Source organism: Oryzias melastigma, linkage group LG3 (genome assembly GCF_002922805.2).
Source record: "Oryzias melastigma strain HK-1 linkage group LG3, ASM292280v2, whole genome shotgun sequence".
Classification (NCBI taxonomy): Eukaryota; Metazoa; Chordata; class Actinopteri; order Beloniformes; family Adrianichthyidae; genus Oryzias; species Oryzias melastigma.
Genome location: NC_050514.1, coordinates 12,219,253 through 12,241,735, shown reverse-complemented (window position 1 = coordinate 12,241,735; position 22,483 = coordinate 12,219,253). Strand labels below are relative to the sequence as shown.

The 22,483-nt window shown below is 36.9% G+C and overlaps 1 long non-coding RNA gene across 2 annotated transcripts in view; it reads left to right on the top strand.

Moving 5' to 3' along the window:
- LOC112160366 overlaps positions 1 to 22,483 on the top strand; it is a 30,022-nt gene that overhangs the window by 4,294 nt on the left and 3,245 nt on the right. For both annotated transcript variants that reach the window (XR_002921651.2, XR_004946974.1), the window contains exons 3-4: positions 14,463 to 14,506; positions 16,679 to 16,938. This is a non-coding gene — a long non-coding RNA (uncharacterized LOC112160366). The remainder of the gene's footprint in view (positions 1 to 14,462; positions 14,507 to 16,678; positions 16,939 to 22,483) is intronic.

The following is a 22,483-nucleotide window of genomic DNA, read 5'->3' as shown; positions in this document are numbered from 1 at the left end:
TCCACATCTTTATCAGTAGTTGCAATTTCTCTCCACATCTTCTGTGAGGTTAATGAAGTGTCGCCATTAGGGCACATCTCCAGCATCCACGACCACAGCAGAGGAAGAAATGCTTGTTCTCGATAAAGCCGCTACTTGGAAGAAGATGCAGCCCCCACCACGATAACCTACTGACTCCAGCATTAAAGACTTTATCACAGACGATAGCCTGCATGGTGATCTATTGGTTCTAGAGATGTGGTGCTATCTCTAGTTTGTGAGTTTTTTATCTGTATTGTAGAGTGAATTTAAAGATGAAGTTATGCAGTTATTAAATTAATTAGACATGCTTCCCTGAGAACTTCACAATGAAACAATTTTTCTTTGTATGATAGTTTTATTAACATAGGATCAATTGCCACATCTGTGTGTCACTTCAACTATTTTGTGGACTAAACCTCAGAAACAAATTAGCTGAAATAAAGCAATAAAGACTTTAATTTGTCCCTGTACAGTTCTATCTCATCCTTCTGCACTCCTCCTGCTCTCTCCTTCTCCCTGATGTGTATCCCATCTGCTTTGGGGACACCTCCCCAGCATGCAGGAGCAGGATAAGCACACCATTTCCCTGTCAATACTTTGCTATTAGCCTCTGCAGATCCATATATCACTGAGCTGTAGGCCATGAGCTGGTGTAGGGTGTTCTTGTTATCTGAATAGCCAAGGCTAAGGGTCTCCTCTCTGCCCTGCACTTTGATTTATCCAACCAGCAGGTTAATGAGAAATGGAGGCTGGCCCGTTTGCCCTCAGGGGGCAAAAGCATGTGTGTAAACGGATGGAGTTAAGGGATAAATGGGAGCCTCATGGTTTGTTCTAAAGTGAAAAACTTTTGATGCATTCAACATTTTGTACTTGTAAGTCTTGAAACACAATTCAAGGTTTATAAGAGCACAAACTCTAGTTAGACCTGGAAACACTTCTGGAGCTATTCTTCTTTTTGGCTCAGTCATGTCACTCATATGTCTCGAGGAAACGGCTCTCCTGAGGGCATTTCAGGGTCACTCCAAAAGGTGGACTTCCTTTGTTGGAGGCCAGATTAACTTGATATTTTAAATCCAATGTCTTTCTGCAAATACAAACTTTCTAAACAGCCTCAGCTGGCAACCCAGACATGATTTTATAAGAAAGCTCAATAAAGCAGAACCCCATTTTCACCACTTTATTGCTTCTGTTTTTTGAAAGTGGAACTGGGCCTCACATTTTTTTTTCTAACCAGTCAACCTTATAATGAAAATTGTACTTTTGGTGCTTTTAACTTACTTTTGGGGCATTTCTTTAATGCTGGAGGACACATATAAAGAAAATGGGTCTTAAAATGTTGTGGATCAGGAGCAAATGAAAAATTCAGTTGGAAAAATCTTTTAGTAGTGATGTAGGTGCTACAGTTGGGGTACCACAAGCTCCCTATTCCATTTCCATGTACGGCTCTGTTTTCCTCGTCCGAGCTGGCATCTGACTCAAAACTGTATGACTGAATAGCTTTGATATTGTTCAGCATTTTTGTTGCATCCTTATTGTAAGTTTGGCCTGTGAGGGGCTGTAAACTAGCGTGAGAGCATGTTAACAAAGGATTGATGGGAAGGCAGTCTGCGCCAACTGTCCCACCCACAACTCAGAGCTGAATTTGTAGAACTCTGCAGAAACTATGTCCTAAAAAACAACACAGTTTTTTAATTTTTTTTTTTTTTTTTGCCTAAAAATGACATAAAGATAATTAAAATATCATAGATAGAGAGATTAAAAGATAATCGGAGTGGGACTTTACGTCTGGATTTTTTTTACGGTTGTATTTATATTCATTTTGTTGTTAATTTAATTAATTTTCTTATGAATATTTGAAATTGCATCTGTTTTGTCATATTTATTCATGCATAATATTTGAGTTCACTAATATTGACTCCTTTATCTGAAGTTTCTGAAACTTTCAACTAATCTTCTTAAAGAACCACCTGTTATTGAATCGAGCAGCTTTCTGGACAAGCAGTCTGACAGTTCATGGACAGTACGTCATGCACCACCTGAGTTTCCTGATTGCAGATGTGCAGAACTTTTTTTTTTTTTTTTTGCAGAGAGCCATCACAGCTGGGTGTCTGCTCCTGGTAAGACTGGAGGCAGTAAACACATCTTCTTTTCATGCACTTTTGAGGGTCGGCAAAAATGCAATTTCCCGCTGTGGACTGTGTCATTAAACCTTGCGGTGTAATACGCAGCATAATGCAAACTTAGTGGCCAAAGAGTCAAGAGACTAAATGAATGCTGTCAAAACATCCCTTGAGTGTTTTGCTCTATGTAACACTATGAAAACATGCACATTCTAGATGTTTTTGATCTAAACCAGTCAGGAAAATGGTGCTTGAATTCATCTGTTGCACAAATTGGTTTTAGTGATTATAGTGTCTAGATATAAACCCATAACTCTCCTGAGGGCAACTGGGAAGTTTGCCTTGATACAGATAACTGTATGGGGCAGATTGACATTTATTGAAGATATTAATATATAGAAAAATTAATGTAGAGAAAACATATTGTTGAAGGAATGAAATAATCGACCTTGCGTAAATTCTGTCCTATTCCCACTCATTCTTCTTTTTTCTTCACAGTCACTAACAATACGTGACATGAGTCCAGTAAAGAACGATTAGATGGGATTCTAAGCTTTTCTTCTTTGGCACTTCCAAAGGACAGACGGCAAGTTGTGCTGCCTGTTACATCAGTGAGTTTGTGACCTGCAGATGCTTGGCCCCAATCCAAGAAGAAACTGTCTAATGAGCAAGCTGTGTCCGTGTCTCTTACAGGTCCCTCTCAGCAGTCTGCCTGTACAGTTTTCAAAAGTGTGTGCCTGTTTGTGTACATCTGTGTACATGTTTGATAGCAACAGAAATTCTCAAAGTTGAAGGCATTTAGCTGTGGGATAGAGAAAGAACTCAAGAATTCACAGTCGAGCACAACAGGGGAAGACAAACCATTGCCAGATAAATGTCCTACTTAACTATCGCACTGGAGTGCATTGCAGCAAGAAGTCAGACCCCCTCCCTTGCTTCCTTTACACACACACATCCACACACACCTTTCATGAAAATATCTAACATATGGTTATATGCTTCTTGCTTGTATCCCAAGGCCAATTTTCCAGCTGGCTCCCTTAGAGAACAGAAAGACTGGGGGGAGAGGGGTGGGGGCGTGTGAGCATAAAACAGTAAAAAAGAAACAAAAATGTGTGAAAATTTTAGAGATAAAGAAACAAGAATAGAAAGAATAGGTTGTGAGAACATACTCTAAAAAATTAGAAAGAGTAAAGTAAAAGCCGGATGTGGTCATGGGCTTCCTATACCTCCATAGCCAGTGGCGCTGGAGTTACCGGTTCAGACTGCTAAGTATCTGATAATTAGTTTGCCTTTCAGGCATGAGTCATTATGGTTCTGTAGCAAGTAGCAAACCCCTATCGTGGATGACAGCTTTTCTCTGTGACTTACAAAGTGCTTACAACCATTTAAAGACACACTCCAATGAAACTCTGGTTTTTGGTGTTTTTAACATTTTCTTGTAATATTTTTATGAAAAAGAAGGACATTCCAAAAGAAAGTTAAGAATAAAAATCACTTTTTGAGTACAGTTTGTCTTTATCCAAATCACCAGGAGCCAATGAAAAATTCCTCTGGTTAAAGCTTGTCGCAGTGACGCAGGTGCTACAATTGGCGGCCACAAGCTCCCAGCTCCTCTCCATTCTGATGCATCCACTTGTAAACAAATAAGCCTCATTTCCACCAAGCAGTCTGGTCCAGTCTGGTCCGGTCTGGTGGGGGCAAGTTCTGGCGAGCATTTCCACTCAGTTAAACCTCACTTCCACTGAGCAGTTTGTTTTCACGACGCATGCATGGTGTAGACTGCCAGTGTGTCATTGTTGTGCAACGACTAGAAAAGCAACAACAATGGAGGTCATCCAACAGCTTGTCTTTTTGGTCTACTTCTGGTACAACGTTGGAAATGTTAGCTTAAATGTGCACTATTGACTCTAATGTTGTCATCACTTTCTGCCAATAAACTGGTGGCTACAGTGGCTCCGCCCCAACCGGTGCTTCCACTTTTCAATGGACCTATAACTGATCGAGGCCCCCAAGAGGTGCAGTTGTTGTTTGGTTCTTCTTAATGGGTCCATTATTTTAAGAAATCGCTCAAAACATCGGACCAGACTGGATCACACTGTACTGGACAGACCAGTGTAAACCAGGCTTTAGATTAGGGGAGTCCAAATCCAGGCCTTGAGGGCCGGCTTCTTGCTGGTTTTTCAGAAACCTTTTCTTGTCTTTTGCTGATCACCTGGATTAGGTGTGTTTGGCCAATAAGGAGCTTCAATGGCAGGTTAGTAGGAAAAAATGCAGGGCATCGGCCCTCGAGGCCTGGATTTTGGCACCCCTACTTTAGATCTATGTTCGTCTTAAAAGCTCTCATATTTTTTGCCAATTTTGTTGCACCTATAATATTATATTGTAGTTGTAAGGGGCTGTAAGCTAGCAGAAGAGAGTGTAAACAGATGGATGATGGAAAATGGGGGCGGGCTTACACCGCACCAACAGTTCTGCCCACAACTCAGAGATGAATTTCTAATAAACAGAAACTATATATGTCCCAGAAAAAAAACATATTTTGTTTTTTTATTTTGCCTAAAACCAGCATTATAATAATAATAATAAAAAAAACTTGGGGTGATTTTACAAAAAATAAAAAATAAAAAAAGTGATTGGAATGGGTCTTTAAACAGAAATTATGCCAAAGCTTTCATAAATCCCATTATTTTGGTGAATAAAAGTTTGATTTTGACCTGTAGGCAGTAGTTTGTAAATATTTTAAAGAGAAAGAAACCCTTAACCAGTTTTAGTCAAAATTTGAGATTGTTTTCCTTTTCTAACTGTTCAGTTATTATTTTCATGGTTTTTTGATCAGTAGTGAAATTTGTTGTCTTTGTCACCTGACCAAAATGTTAACTTTATGGGAAAAAGTCTGCACAGACACTCGTACTGACCTTGAATGTGATACACAACAAATAGCAGAATGCAGACAGTATGAAAAGATCTCATGAACTTATCAGACCATACAGACATTTTTTTGTTTTATTTTTAGTTCATTTTTGTTTCAGATCAAGTTGACTACAAAAAATATATTTTTTAATGTTTTTACTGCTTTTTATTTAATTATTTTAACCACTGTGAGATTTTTGTTACACAAGAAACCATATATGATAGGAAAGTCTTTTTTACACATGAAATAAGATGCTGTATTGATCTGTACAAAGAGATTTGGGTTATAAAAAGATGCTAATTCAGTGGCCTAATATAGTACATTAAATATCAAATAAAATGCTCAAGACAAGCTCAATTATTTTCTAAATACCTAAGAAAACTTCTGCTGGGAGCAGAAAAAATCCTATTTCACTCAGTGATGCTAATGACCCGTCAGCCCTCCAGACATGCTTATTGTGGTGATTGCTGCTCTGCATTGTCTTTTAATAGACAATGCCTTGTTAGGCCACCATGCCCTCTGCCATGAAAGACTTAACATGACTCTCGTGGACCACCATCTCATCATCCATCATGTTTCTGTAACCAGATCATGGCTTCAATCATAGGGAAGATGAGATGGTAGTCTATTAATCTCCCATATTAAGAAGATCCATTTGTGAACACAAACGGCCCAGAGAGGCCATCCTTTTCACTTGTTGTCTCTAAATCTGATTAGCAAGTATAACGACATGTTGCTGAGGGTCACAGGAGATATAGATTGGCTTTGCGTGCATCTCTGCTCTCGCTGGCTCACTGTCGGAGGAATGAACAATTTTTATTTTCAAAGCCTCCTGGGGATTTACATCGCAGACACCTCACACACTGAACAAAAAAGATGATGGGGTATTTGGAATATTTTTATTTGCAAATCAACATTCTGCATATTACTCTGAAAATATTTCAGCAGTTCCCACCCTCTGCGTGGTTTATTTAAGTCCCAATTAAGTGTAATATAGCTTTGATTGGCTTGTAGTCAGGTCTTTGAATGCACTTAAGGAGTAATGATTTTCCTTCTATCTAATCAAAACACACATTTGCAGCTTTGCACACTCTGGCTTTCCAAGTGGAGGTTTAAATGAAACATCTAAATTTGGGAAGTTCCTCTGCGCTGTCATTAAAAACATGCAGCTGTGTGGATTGTTAATAGAATTCATTAAGTAATGGGATTATTAGCAATTTAAGCAGACATGGATTTTTAGCTTTGCTCATATGTCTCTATGATCGTCAGATATAAAGTAATAATCTTTGGTGTATATTTCTTTTAAAAATAAATTGAAAATGCTTTTGATTTTCAGCACAGGATATAAATTAGAGTGTCAATTACATTTTTGCATTTGCTTAGATTCTGAGAATTGTTAAAAGAGATTTTCCTCCTAACAAAAGTTTTCGATTTTTCTGTTACCATTTGTAAAAAAAAAAAATTAAGTTTATTTTGAGATTGTTTGGCGATTTATACACAGAGTCAGAGGTCAGAGCACAATGAAGAATGATATGCAGATGATGTCATTGGACTTTATTTAGCTTTTGTACCACACTCACAGCAGCATTCAGTCAAGTATCCGGTTTCTGTCTTTGGCCTGGCTGTGACGGGGAGGAGGAGGAATATCAGGTTCCAACAGGGAGCAGTGAGCACGAGGAACAGATCTGTTTACTTGGGGGAGGTAATTGATTGGGATGGAAGGTGGTGGTGGTGGGGGAGAAAGGAAAAGTAGTGGTTGAAGGGGCAAGGAGAGGAGGGTCGGTATTGATCATGTGACTGCTCCTGCCATAACCCCCGATATACATCTGTGCGTTTATTGCACCGTAACACCAAAAATATAGTTTATTGTGAAAGAGCAGAGAAAAACAGTCTGAGCTCAATGAGGGGGCACGCTCAGACAGTGAATCGTTGGGAATCTGTTCACCCTCTCAGATCAATTTGGAACTTTCCATTAACATTTCTGCCCCAGTAAAGGCTAAGTTCCAGGATATGTCTATTTGTCGTAGTGCGGCCTGTCAATAATATCAGTGGGTCATGCATAGATTATTTTAACAAAATTGTGTTGGCTTCTCTGTGACAATTAACCAACTTTTCTTGTTGCAAATTATCATTAATTCTGCTTTGTATAACACAGCCTTATATGGCACCATTTGCTTTTAACATCAGCACTTTAGAAAGTGCAATGCAAAATGTCACATAAAAACAAAAATGAGCTCTGCCGTGTGTATTGTGTCCTCCAGGAGTAATAGAGAAAATGCGCTAGAATTCAGTCTGCTTTCCATTTACTTTGAATTGAACGGGCCACATTAATTATTTATCAGCAAAACTTCCAGCTATTATTACAGAAAAACACTGGCCTGCATCTGAGTTCTTTCTGTGTGTCAAAACACAAACGCCAGGCGTGTGAGCACGCCGGGCCGCCATCATGGCTGCACCTCACAACAAGGGGAACACAAAACTGATCAAGACACTGTTTGGAGACATTCACTTAGCAGGTTAATTGCGGGAGATAAGATGAACAAGCGTTTATTTGTGTCATAAAAAATTCTGGCAGACCTGAAGCAAAGATTGCAGGGTAGAGGCCATAGAAAGTGATTTTTAAGAGTTGTTTGCTTTGCCATTTTTAGTTTCCTCTGGCTTCACCATATCTCCACCCTGTCCAGATGGACGTTTCTGTGTTATTCACTCTGAGGTTATGGTTTTAGATTGAGGGCACGCCCAAAGCCTGCCGTTTGTTTTGAAGGAATCCAATGTCAGTACAGATGTAGCAGAGCTGGGATTGTTTGCAGAGTTAATGGTGGTTTGATGATGTCATTCTCACTGACCTGAAGAGGAATTGACCTCTGTTGTGTGAGCATTTCTAAAATGCCACCTGCACAATTATGCTTGGAGTGTCCTTGGGCTGTTGCATGTGGGTTTTATCTGATACGGGGACACACTCGGAGTAGACACAGCTTGCTGATCCGTACCCGCACATTTACTGAAAGCATGCTCACTACATGTCAGTGGCAATTATGTCTTCCTGCGTGAGGATTCAACAATTTAACCATGAAGTGACTGAGAGCAGTTCACCTCAAATATAAATATTGGTATCAAATGAGATATATTTTAAAATGAAGAGTTTTGTTTCAATCCAGGATTTGGAGAATTTGGATCATTTACTACAGTTAACTCCCTCTTGTGTGCCTTTCAACAAACATTTAAAACCTTTTAAGCAGCTTGATAATGTTGGTTTAATCCTCATATTGTTGTCAATTTGTACAAAACAAAAAAAAAGTTGAAAAAAAGAACAAAAGCAACTTACTGAGAGAACAAATTCTCCAGAGAGATGTATAATTCATGCACAACTGTGTTTCAGATTGTGTGAGTTGTGTTTTTCCCTCATTGAATATATTTTTTGATGTGTTAGGATGATCACTGTGTGCTTTGTGAAACCTTGCTGCCATGTCTAAGGGGTTCAGACAGCCAAGAGGCTGGATTTAGCCCAGCTAAGACCCGGGTCAGACATGTTGGGTTCCTCTCCTTTGGCTGGTGTGAGACGTTATTTCCCCGGTGAGCTGACCTTCTTTGTGTGCACATTATAGTCACTGTCACGGCTGGCACAGAGTTTCATACTCATAAGTCATCACTCAGGTTTTTCAGCAAGGAGTCGTATTAAATGAAACTGAGTCATCTCTTTTCTCCCAAAGAGATTTTTACAGTTTTACTGCCTCATATACATTTATGCTGATTAGATAATAATCCAGTTATTCTGTCCAGTTTGTCTTCTTTTCACCTTGGGTTGGATAGTTTATCTGTCACTATACATGCAGATTTCTCTATAATCTCTTAATATGAAGTCACCAAGTGAAGCAGAGGAAACCTGAGGCCTCAAAGTTGTCAAACTTCACAGCCTTCCACAAAAACTTAAATTTAACACATAAAAAAGTTATATTACAGCTCTGAACAAAGCGTTAACAGTTGATTCTTGTTACAGACTATGACTTTTTGTCAGTAATTGTCTGTTTTGTCATTGAGTTTGGTTCTCCTGTTGTCATCATGTAAGACTTAACATATATACTTTTTATGTTGTGCTTAAACTTTTAAAATTTGGAGTAATGTTTGCATATTATTAAAAATTTTAAATGATGGGCTTTTATTCCAAAACTCAAGTTTTAAAAAGCTTTCTCTTGCTTAATGTAATTTTATTTTTCCAGGACTCATTTGAAGAAATACAGATTGCTACTGACTTTCTAAGGCTTTGTTTTATTTCTAATAAGTTTAAGCATTTTTTTTTTGTTGTTTTGAATGTAAAAATGTTGGACAAACATGAAGAAAAAAAAACAATTTTTAATGAAATAAGTAAGAAACTGTTCATTTTTTGTATTTTTTCTTGTAATTATTTGATTTGTGTTCATTTTGAAAACATATAGTTAAATTTGCTGAAATAAATCCACTCCAGTTTTCTACTAGCTTTGCTAAGGTGAACAAACAAACTGCAAGGTCTGGCTGCAGTAGACAAACAATCATTAATTATACAGAAAAGAGCATTTCTGTGAATTTGAAATGGCAGTGTTACATCACTGCATGTTTAACTGTGCAAAACAAAAAGTTGCTGAATATTTTAGTGCGGCAGAGCTGACGGAGTGAGGAGACACCGCTGTACCGCTGTTCTGTCTCCTCCTGTCTGGGTCTGCCTGTCTTGGATTTCACTGCATAAGAAAACACGGTTTTAAAAGCTACTCTCCAAATAAACATCTCAATGTCAGAATAAATTCTAAACAGCTTATGCTCACATCCATCCTTTCATTTTATTTGTTAGTTTCCTAAATATTTTTTATTGCTGATGACAAGCTCTACTGTATTTGTCTCAACTGAGGGAAAATGAAATAAAACGTTTTTTTTTTCATCAAAAAATATACATTAAATTAGAAGTTTTAGATGGCCATCTAAAAATATATATTTTTTAATTATTTTAAATTTCAAAAGCATATCTTTGTTCAAATTTGAAGTCTGGGTTTGACTCGACATTTATTTATATCAAAATATGATCTTTAAATTTTTGGTGGGCTGTCATGCTGGGGTTTGTCTGTACAGCTGCTTGATAATTAGCTCTGACCGGTTGGGCTTTTAAGTCATTTATCATCAGGCATACGCGCTGCATCAAAATTGATGGATGGACTATTGAGTTCAAAATAATTTTTTGACAGGGGTGAACAGAAGACGTTTTTAGTTTCTGGATCAAAATGTAGCAATAGGGTCCGGTCTCTAACATTTTCTAAATAGTTTGTTTTATGTGTTTTATTTATTTATTTTTTTCTTATTCTTAAAAACACAGAATTTATCAATTTAGTAAAACAGTGTGAAGCCTGTTGAGACAACTATGTTGTGTAATTGGGCAATATAAATAAAATTTAATTGAATTGAATTGTATTACATTGAATTACATTGAACAAAAATCATAAGGCATATATTTTGAAAAATCTTCTTTTTTATTTTAGCTCAGGCTAAAAAGTCTCACGAGGGTCCAGCATCCGCATCTATATCTCTGGACCCATTACTTCATAAATCTGTTTGACTCACAAACAAAAGTTAATGTTTTTCTTTCCAGCTTCTCCTTCAAATAGTTCAATCACATTTAAACTTTTACTGGTTCACTCTTTGTTTTCACCAGAGGTATAAAGACATGACAACAAAGAAAATGAAGTGATCTGAACCAAAGCATGCAATTAATTTAGACAACACATCAAATTATAGTACATTTAAAGCAGGATTTAAGTCTTTTCAAAACTAAATTTCTGCCACATTTAACGACCCACTCAGATGAAAATCAGGTTTTTCTGTGTTTTTAACATGTTCTTGTGGTATTTTTCTGAAGATGGAAGGAACATATACATTAAATTAAGCTTAAGTTGCATTTCTGAGTATTTCTTTATTCAAGTCATTGCAAGTTTGGAGCAGACAAAAGCATCCAGTTTGAAAAGGAGTGTATTTGTGATGTAGAAATGTGCTGGGCGGGCCACCGTCCTGCTCCTCAACAGGGAGGGGAAGGCGAGGGTTGCTCTTGCCCACAATTCAATTTCTAATGAACTTCTACAGGATACCACTCTGCAAAAAACATCTCCTAAAAAAACAACAACATTTTTTTTCTTATTTTGGGTTAAAACAACATAATCATCATTAAAATAACGCTTTTAGAATAGATCAAAAGATGATCGAAGTTTAAATCTGTCTTCTTAAGTTGAAGTGAAACCTGTTAAAATGCATCAATGTTTTTTTGTTTATGAAGAAAATAGCTTCAATCTGCAGGGCAGAAGTGCACAGACTCTATGCAAGGTATTTTTCTAACTGTAACAGGTGGAAAGCCATAAAAGAACCCCAATCGTGTAGGTAGACCTGTTAAGGTGGATGTGTTCTGTGGATGGATAAGCAGTTCAAGCAGAGACATGGATCAGGACCAAAGAAAGCAGAGTTGTCATACATTAATCGAGACGTTTTAACTTTGTCACAGGAACATTTGCGAGCTGCGAGGCACCCTTGTTGATGCTTATAGCCTGAGGGAGTGACAGAGAGGAAGAGATGCTACGCTACCACAGCGTTTGATCTCCAGCATTACAGGAAACGCAGGTATCAGAGAGATGGTTATATCTCTCACAGCTGTTGAGACTCTCTCACAGGACTTGTTTAATACTTAGGATACATGCTAAACTTCTGGAAAAACCCTTTAAAAAATAGGCTCCCACCACACAGTCAGTGCGAGGCTCTTTGAAACTATGTAAACATGTGACTCGACAGACTAAACATCAGCCTCCGAGGCTCTGAAACTGAATGTTAATAGGTGACATTGTGCAATTTCTAAGGCACATAATGGAAGTCAAGTCAATGAATGGATTCTGCCCTCTACTGTCAATAATGAAAATGACATCTATAATCAATTAGCAGGTGTTCAATAAGGAGTGGCTGCAAGCTAACGGCTATCAACATTTTATTTAATCATTTTTTATCTAGATTCCAAATTATTATTTTACATTGAATACAAAACTTTGGAATAATCTCCCAATAATGTGCTTCTGTTCATGTGCATTGTTATTATTTTTAATTTGATTTTTTGTGTTATTTATTATTTATAGGCATATGCTGTTTTTAATAGAGCTATGTTAACAATTTCCCCTTTGTGGGATCAACAGAGTTCTATTCTATTGTTTTATATTCCATGTTAATTGAAAAACTAACAAAGTAAAATATTTAATTTAGCTACTTTTTCTGCTTTATTCTTTTAAGAACCTCATCATCCCCATGTGCATCACAAAGAGACACACTGCTCACCTCCTGCTAAATGCAGGGAGCACAGCAGCCTCTTCTGGACAAAAGTGAAATTAGAAGTGCGTGAGGTGAAGTAAGCAGCTTCATCTGAGATGGAAAAACTCTCCAAAGATTGGAGAAAAAAGCAGCCATGAAACATTTTCGTGTAATATTCCCCTATGATCTCACTGAAAATTCATAGCAAGTGCTTAAAACCCAACTAAACTAATAATTGACAAATAATTTGCACAAAAAAAATCCTGTTATTGCACGGGGAAGCGTTAAAAATATCCCAAGATCAATATATCTGATTAGTTTGGCTTTGATGGTACACTGGTGAGCTAATCAGGCCAGAGGGATCAATAGAGCACTTGTCATGCTGCTTTTCATGCCTTCTGTCTTTGGATAACTACAGTGTAAATGACTGCGTACTAAAGGAAATCGTACTGGGATGCATACTAAACCCTGCATGTGCAGCATTGTGCACATGGGAATCTCTACAGACACTTAGGCAGTTCTTAATCAGTAGTGTGTGAAGAGCTTGTCCCTGTTACGCAGCCCTCTTTGAGTGTGTTATCATCATATTTGTCAGAGCTGCTTATTCGTTTCTATATCAGTTTCCTCAAAGTGTATTCTTTACAGCCCTTGTAGCAAATCCTTGTGGTGCGATCTTTATTGCTGCTGATGGGCTCGGGAGCTCACTCCTCCTCTTTCTTTGCCGTCTTTTTTTCCCCTCTCCCCTTCCTTGTCGGAGATACAATGAGCTACAATGCCACCAGATGGTCTCTCTGCCCACATATTGTCGTTTTTGTTCAGAAACTAATTGCTAAACAAAAGGTGCTGAGATGTCCTGTCGTGTACTCTTGTAAATTCTTTACAGCCACAGCTCCAGTACTAATTAAGCGACTAATTATAAGAGAAACACAAAAGAATCTGATTAAGGGGAATGAAGAAGAGCAGAAGATAGAGGAGATAGAAGTCCTGTACTTTCCTACAAAAGACAGTGATCAAATGAATTGGTCCACAATATTAAAACTGCCTCACAATGAATAAGAAATTACATTTTCCTTTTTTACTACTCTCCTAATTTACTCTATGGTAAAACAGATCATTTACTGTACTACTTTATATAAACATTATCAATTACAATGTGTCCTATAAATCTAAACAGGAATTTGCTTATATGTGCATTAAAAGCTTTTTCCTTTTAAAATGCTTGACGCTTAACACAATTTGCACTTTCATTAATTTTGATTATTATATGAAACATTAAGTTGTTTATTAAGCTTAGTTGTATTTGTATTGAAGTTGAGATGTTGTACAATGACCCTGAAGTCCAAATCACTTTAAAAATAACTTAACACAAAAACATTTTAAAGATCATGACTACTAAAAAAACAAAACAAATAATAAAAAAGCAACAATGCATTTAAGAAATCAAAGTTAAATTCTAGAACCCAAAATTCGCTTCCCAAAAATGAAACATTTCTGAAAGTGGAAGATTATTTTTGTTGTTTTATTTCATTTTTTTAACAGAAACCAGAAAAAGTAGGTACCGGTAAGCTACTATGGGACATCACTGATTGGATGATAACGTTTGTTCATCCTTTCACCTGAAAGTTATTTGGCATCAAGCGATACTGAATAATTTATACTAATCATACAATTTTTATAAGCATGTTTTTCATTTTTTTAACATTTCACTTTGATTTTTAGAAAATTACTTTTGGTTATCCAAACATTTCCGTTTTATTTATTTATTTTATAGGTATTGAGCTTACATTGTTGTTTGCTTTGTTTTTTTTTATCTTTGTGGTATTTAGAAAGTTCCTGTGCTAAGAAATGTGTTGATGTGATTTGTACTTCAGAGCCACCGTAGTTCTGTCATCTAGACTTAAAATCTTCTTTCTTAAAATGTTTTACCACTCATCTAAGTGGCTCCATCAGTTTGGTTTTTGTTTTGAATTTCAAAAGAACATCCGTTTATTTTATAGTACAGCTTGTGAGTAAATTGCAAGTTTATTTAATAGAGTAAAACAGTAATTGTGCACAACTGAGACACAAAAAAGGTTGTTTTCTGTAATGTCATTTCACTCTGTTTCAAGGTTTTGGGAGCAATTCCAACTGCTCGTCTCCAGGAAAAAGGCAGGTAAGTTGCCATTTTATTACTAAGAATTCACCTTTTGGCATAATGTTTATGGTAACTTCAGTACAACCATTTAGGTCACTGTATATGCTTTTGGATATGAGTCCCACTCCGATCATAGTTTTATCTATTGTAAAAGTGTTCCAGTGGTCTTTTTATAATCATGCTGTTTTAAGCCAAAATAAAAAAAAACATAATTTTCGAGGACATGGTTACTACATAATGGCGGTAGTTCATAATAATAATAATAATAATAATACATTTTATTTATATGGCACCTTTCTGGGCACCCAAGGTTGCCTTACAGATAAAAACAAAACATAGTATACAGTGAAATTCATAGGAAATTTGCCTCTGAGTTGTGGGCAGGACTAAGTAAGCTTTCACTGATATCCCAACATCCCTTTGTTTGCGCTCTTTCCTGCTAGCTTACAGTCCCTCACAACCCCGAGCTAACATTAGCAGAGCAAAAAATTGATGATCAGTATTGGAGCTATCCAGTTATACAGTTTTGAGCCAGATGCTAGCTCGGAGGAAAATGAAGACGCTAATGGATCTATTTGTTTGGCAAGTGAATGCAGACAAACGGAGCGGAGCAGAGACCCTTTGGCTCGCCCAGTGCATTTTCTACGTCACAAATGAGAGCTTTTTCAAACTGAGTTTTTTCCTCTGCTCCTATTTCATCACCGTTTAAATGAAGAAATACTAAGAAATTACATTTTATTCCTAAAATATTTTATGCATGTCCTCCATCATGTGATAAATGCTAAAAGAACATGTTAAAAACGCGACAGTCATTGTAGTGGGTCTTTAAACCCATAGAAACCCATGCAAACACAAACATATTGAAAGGTTGCATTATTTTACCGACTCCTAAATGTAATTTGTTTAGGGCTAGCTCAGACTCTTTGTCCTGCCTGTACCTGTGAAAATGAGTTCCTTTACTTGATAAGAGGTTGAACATGGGAGCACACATGTATGTGCGTGTATGCATTTTTTAGACAAAGAGGAGGAGAGGGAGCCTGTCTGCACGGCAAGAGGAGAACCATGACTTTCTATCTTGACAAAGTTGGGTAATTAACGACATAGTCTATTAAAGGGAGAATATTCAGCCAGTGATAAATGGCTTTAATAAAGGGGCCATGTTCTCACTAACAGAGACAGATCCTGCCGCCACCGTCCCCCTGCCCACCAGATAAAACTACCCTGACTCCCATCTCTCCACCCTCTTCATCTTGCCTTTTCCCATCGGCAGTCGCTCTCCGTTCTTTTATCCACCTTTTAAACTAACTTTTAAATGTCTTTCCATAATTCTGGTGGACAGTGAAGTCTTTTCTCCGTTTAAGTTGACATTTCAGAGCGTCCTCTCGTCCAAACGATCTAAATGGCTTTGCTTTGTCCCCAAAAACACACAACCCAACCTCTGCTCGCTCCTTTGTGTCGAGGTCATGCAAATTGGACAATTATGAAACACACTGACGGATTTATGCCACACGGCAGCCCTTTAACGGGGCATGTGCTACTGCTTTATGTGTCCTGGTGGGTTTTAGGCTAAGGCCTGACCACAGGGGTCACATTCATCTCCGCCTGTATTGTGAGATTGGTCCGAATATTGGTTCTCATTATAAAAGCTCACTATTAAAAGGGAAAATACGGACATGGGTTCTAGTTAAGGAGACGCCGGCCCAGCCACAGATTTCAGGATTTGAAATCCCAAAGAAGATACAACATTTATATAAATATAAGTGGATAACTTGCAATCAAATTAATTTTGTGGCTTTGAAAAAAAACAGAAAAATGATCAGCCTGTATTATACCTGAGCTTCATGACTTATGTGAGCTTATTAGACAAACCTTTTGGTAAAGAATTGCTTGAAAAATGTTTTTTCTGTCTCTTTTAAGTATTGTATATTTTTCAAAAATAGACAATTTCTCAGGTGTAGTCCCTTATGTAAATTTAAATTGTTATGGCTACAGAGAGTATTAACTGTGTCACATTTCTATGCTTGTTTGATTACAGTAATATTGAGAAAAAAAGGAAATAAATGCACTGTTTTCAATTTATTTTAAACTCTACTATCTTATTTTAAGAAATAAAATCAAGGATGTGTCACAATGAAATATCTCATAGATGGCAATGAGTTACAGTCCATTTTTCTTTTGTTCACTTTGCAGCATCCAGGAAGCTCAGGAATGGAGACACCCACAAAACGCTTCACCACCACACAGGAACAGGCTTGTCCCCCACCTCCACGTGTTCAGGGTTCCTGCTCCAGAGACTGTATCATCATGTGCTCTCTTGCAGGACCAAAGGCTAGGAGTCTATTAAAATCACATGAGAATCTAATTAGGGACCTCTTTGTGCAGCAGACCTGGAGGTAGAAGTCATTGGGGAGCAACTCTGCCAAGACCCTGACACTCGGGGAACACACTCGGTAAATTAATAGAGAATGACCAAGAAGGAGCTCTGTGACTGACTTGGACCTCAGCTTCCTCGGAGGCAAAGCGTTTGGGGCTGATTGCTCTCATTAAATGAGTTACAGGGGTGTAATTATTATATGCCTGGCAAACGTGATGACTCCCAGTTTGTGGTTAGGTTGGACTGTTTGGAAAAGTTAAATATTTACGTGTGATGTTAAAAGGACACCAGAAAAAAACAAATGTTTAAGGGATGTTTTCCGTTTTTCATAGATTTTTAAGGTTAATCAAAAGCTTTAACATCCTGTGATCAATAGTGAAGTACTTTAACTAGATGTAAAATAACTGATCATTTTGCTTTTATCATCTGATCTGAAGTAGAAGAGTTGAACAGACTTTCATGTTATAATTAGGCTGATAATAACAGGGGTTGAATTATTGCACTTTTGTTATTCAAGTCTTTCCTGCACTGGTTGTCAGATGAGATATTAGCGTGGACATAATTCTTATTCTGGCAGCGGCACAGTGACTGATATCATTTAAATTACACCTCCTTGGGCAGAGGCTTTGGAAATACTTTGAGATGGGAATTTATCACGAGATGATGTGAGGAAAATGAGGAGCATCAGGACTTGATTACACTTGCAAAAATGTCTTTATTTTGTAGAAAGGTGACTGGTTTTGTTTAAAACGACCTCATGTACCACAGATACATAGTGACAAGGAATAAGGTGGCATGATTTAAATAAAAGTTAAGCTCTACTAACACAAGCTAAAAAAAAGTCTAAAAGTTACATATTTTTTGTTGTTTTTGATCCACATTTTAGATTCAGTCTTCATCCAGCTTGAAAGTCCAGATGCAGGTGAGGAGCTACAGGGGGACTAGAGGGGCCACTGCCCCCCCAGCAAAAAGCTTTCCCCTCCCAAATTTTGACTCAATATTGGTATACTTACTACAGACATTAGGAAATCTTCAATCCAAGTTTCTTAAGCAATAGTAACAGCACCTTATCTAAAATAACTGCTGTTTTAATATTAATAGCAATAACACATTTAATTTAATTCAGGATAACCAGAGAATTTGCTAGTTTTCTTATTTATTTTCCCGATAATTTTAGTCAAGTAGTAGCACCGTGTGTGAAAGTAAACCAAACTACACAAAGGTGTGAAGAATAATCAGCATTCTTGAAAAATTCAACTGAGTGTACAGTAGTAAGATAAAAGCAATCAAGATAGCAAAAAGTAAGGCTTCTTTGGTTGATTGCTCCTAACATTATACTGTATTTTGTAATGTATATAAATGTAAGGAAGCACATAGCCTTATATGGATCACTTTAAATTTGCAAATTGATTGCCTTATTTTTTTCCTCAAGTTTGATTTGGTCTTTGGTAAATCCTAAAAGAAAGTTTTGATTTGCTTAATGGTTATACTAATAATAAATGAAATGATTGGTTTAAGAATTGCTAACATGTGAAACCCTTCTCCATAAAACATTGCCAAGCTGAAAGCAGATTTTCAAAGAAAACCATCGTTTTTGTGACTGCAAAACCTTACCAGGAGCAGTATCAAGAAAGGTTAAACGTTTTAATTAGAAAATAACCACAGAAAGTATTCACCATAAAAAATGTCTAACAAATGCACAATGGAAATTCTAAGACTGGCAGATTTGAAACAAGCATGTAGATCATTTAAACCCCTTCAGATTAGTGAGGGATCATCAGGTGGAATCCATCAAAAACATCCTAGACACTCACAGCTTTCAAAGATGGCTTGTATAATTCAAACAACTTAGGTAAAATTATTGAACTTTTTCCCTTTTCACTGAAGTACTATAGAAAAGAAAAACTATCTGAAGTATTTAATGTTCATTTATCCTTGTAATACTGGAAAATAAGGTGGATAGTGTCTTCGATTTTCCCAAGGCTTTGATGAGCCAATCGGCCTCAGTACAAATGTTGTCATGAATGTCAAACGCAGATTATTTTTCATAATAAAAAATGTGTCTCCAATTCTATAACTGTGATCCATTTTTGAAAAAAATCCTCCTACTTAAAGATGCTTTTTTACAGACCCACTCCAATACAAATTGCACTTCTTTTTCATGTTTTTAACAAATTCTTGCTACATTTTTCTAACGATGAAAGATATATACAAAGAAAATGAAGATTGAAATCCTTGTAAATCAGGAGCAGATGACAAAGCACAGTTTGAAAAAGAGCATATTTGTGACATAGAAAATTAAATTGGCAGGATACAAGTTCCCTGCTCCGCTCCATTCTGAGGTTTCCATTTGTAGACAAATAGATCCATGTGCGTCTTTGTTTAACTCATCTGAGCTGACATCTGGCTCAGATCTGTTCAGCTGGACAGCTCAGATACTTCTGGCTATTTTAATTGTACTTGTAATATTAGGTTGGGGGTGTAAACTAGTGGAAAAAAGTGTAAACAGAGATCTCTCAGTAATGAGGAGGGAGGGGTGGTGGAGTTGCTCCACGCCTACAACTCAGAGACAAATTTGTAATGATCTACTGCTGCTCTGCAGAAACTATGTCCAAGAAAATGACCAAAAGAAAATGTCCAAGTTTATATTAAGCTAAAAATTAATAATCATAATTAAAAGACCGCTGGGAACACTTTTAAAATAATAAGATGATCTGAGTAGATTTTTTAATGAGCTCATAAAGCAATTTTTAAAAATCTATTTTGTTAATCATTCCCAAGAAATAGATGAGACACAGTCATGTGAGTACATTGTAGCTTTTGTGCTTCTTGAACTCCTGCCGCCTCACTCTCTCTGGCCTGCCGTCTGTCTCCCTCTGCAGTGACAGCTGTGGCCTTTGAGTTCAGTTTTGTTTCCACACCAGCTTCACGTTTTCAAAAGCAGCCCATTACTGTAATCTTTCCAGGTATTCTGTCACAATGACGGACAACCGCAGCGACACGCGTAGATGTGAGGTTGCAGGGTTGATTTCTCATAATGCAACATAAAGGAATGTCAGCAGCACCCTTTAACTTTATTGGTTTTAAAGCCAGAGGCTAAAATTATTATATATTTTTTTATGGCCCACATCCTCAAGTATCTTACAATGAGATGCTGCGGTGTAAACTGTGCCATACGTTCTAACCTGACTATATTACTGCGATTGCAGGAGAACGTTCGGCCCACATTCACTCTTTATGGCAAAACAGTTCATTGTGAGATCTTGTTTAGATAATGCATTGTGGACCAGTGTGGGCTTGCACAGATGAGCAGCAGCGCTGATGGCCAAAAGTGCATCAGTTTCTTGCACAACAAGGCAATTCTGCTCACCTTTGAATGCCACCATATTGTTTCCATGCCTCATATAAGAACAGAGTTATTCTACACATTAAGCAACCTTTAACCCCACACTTATGGACCACAGCGCTGTGTTTTTGCTGCTTTATTATTCATATATATCTTAAAAGAATGTGTTGTGGGTTTACACAAGCCTACAAAAGAATCAGGTCTTCATGATCTGTCTATTGGCCCCTACTAATTTTAAACAATAAGTTCAAGCTTTCCCACTGACCCTGAACATATCAGTAAAACATTAAATTACAGTAAAACTGGATTTTTTTTAAAAATGATCCCTTTAAACAATCAGAAAGAAACACAAAGGCAACTTTATCCTAAATCCACAACATATTAGACATTTTACCACGAAGAAACCAGAGTTTCCCTAAGTATCCAAAAATGAATTACATCGTGGATTATCATGTAATTATGGATCTTTCCAAAGACTGATAGAGCTGGAAAATTGAGTTCTGAATATTTCATAATGCATACCATCATTGTGGGGGAAATTATTTAGGGATAGCATGCTCATTTGCAGAATGGATAAAGGTTCATTGCAAGTCACCAGAGTGCTGTAATTGGAAAGCTTCCGTGATTCAAAGGCGTCATTCAAAGATGAGCACGTCTACTGGGGAACTGCACTCAGTACACCATTAATCCTCAATCACACAACCAAAAACTATCATCAGCCGTCCAAACCTATAAAGCAGCTGCCACAATTGTGTCGGATATAAATCATGCACATGGATGTGATAAAATCTAGATTTTTTTTTTTTTTTGCAGATGAGTCTTGGCATCCTTCCTGCCTCTACTGTGGTGAACTGGGTTAAGAAAGTAATTTATGTACACTTTTATGTACCACACAGGTACACTGTTCATATGCATACATCTTCACCAGACAATTATATGACAATTATAATACATAGCATGACACAAAACCAACACCACCAGGGAAAAACAAACAACTTAAGCCTGGATAGATTACACACTTACACGAATACTCTTACTGCGGTGTAAAAGTATAATTTTGTCGCCTCTAGGAAACATATGAAGAAATGCCAGATTTGACAAATGCAATCTTTAAAAGGCAAATCTAAATGTCAGAGAGACAGATACTTTACACATATAGAGCACTGCCTTCTGGGTGTAACAGAGAAAAGTGTGAGAGTGATATTTTTTCCCAGCGGAAATGAGCCACAATTACTCGTCATCAAGCAACACAGTGTGGAGAGGAGTGCAGTCACCGCTGGGATATTAGTCAAAAAAAGGATGGACGGAAAACACGACAAAGCAAAATTAGGATCTAATTTTTGGATTTAAAAAAATAAATGGCAGAATTTTTATAGTTTATTTGATTTAAATCAAATTAGTATTATAAGGGATCCAGCTAATGTCTATAGTTGCACAGTCTACATTTTGTAGTTGAAGTAGAAGCATTTAGGTAAACGTTGGCAGGGCAACATATATTTTCTTATAAACTATGAACAACGAATTTATGCATAAGTTTAAATTATTATAATTTACTTTGAAGCGTTTAAGTTTCATAGTAAAGTATACAATGAAGGAGCAAAGAAATATGTGAATGTATAATGGTGAATAGTAAAAAATGACCGAATATGTATTTTATTTAGTCATTTGATTTTTTACTCTTTTATTTGGAGGTTTTGTTCTCATTTAGTTTTACTGACTTTTTTTTCTTGAATTGTGTGTTGCAGTGGTTGTGCACATGACTTTAACAGTTTTCCATGTATTCTTTTTCTATACCTATTTCTTTCAGTCATAAAAGTTGTTGCATTATAATCCAACTTTCTTCTGCTGACACTCAAGAACATCTCAATGCCCAAATTTTCAGTTCCAAACATTCAAAACTGATTTTTCTGTGGGATCAAACTGATTTATAATGATTCTCTGCACTCATTAAGAATGAATCCTCCTCACAAGTAAACATGTTGCTTTGGTTTACCCATAAAGATGGTTTCTAAAACATAATCCTACGCTAATGACATTTGCTCAAACAAAAAGTTATTTCTTCTTAACTTGTCTTTAGCATTTGTGAAAAATATGGAAAAGAACACATTCAGGGCCAAAGTTGCTCCAATTTTTCTAGTTTGGCTGAAAGTCAGCAAAGATTTATCTGTAACGGGGAAAAATGCATTTGGAAACATATATATGTATATCTATATCTATATGTATATAGATATAGATATATATAAAACATTATTAGCAAAATAATCTTCAATTTATA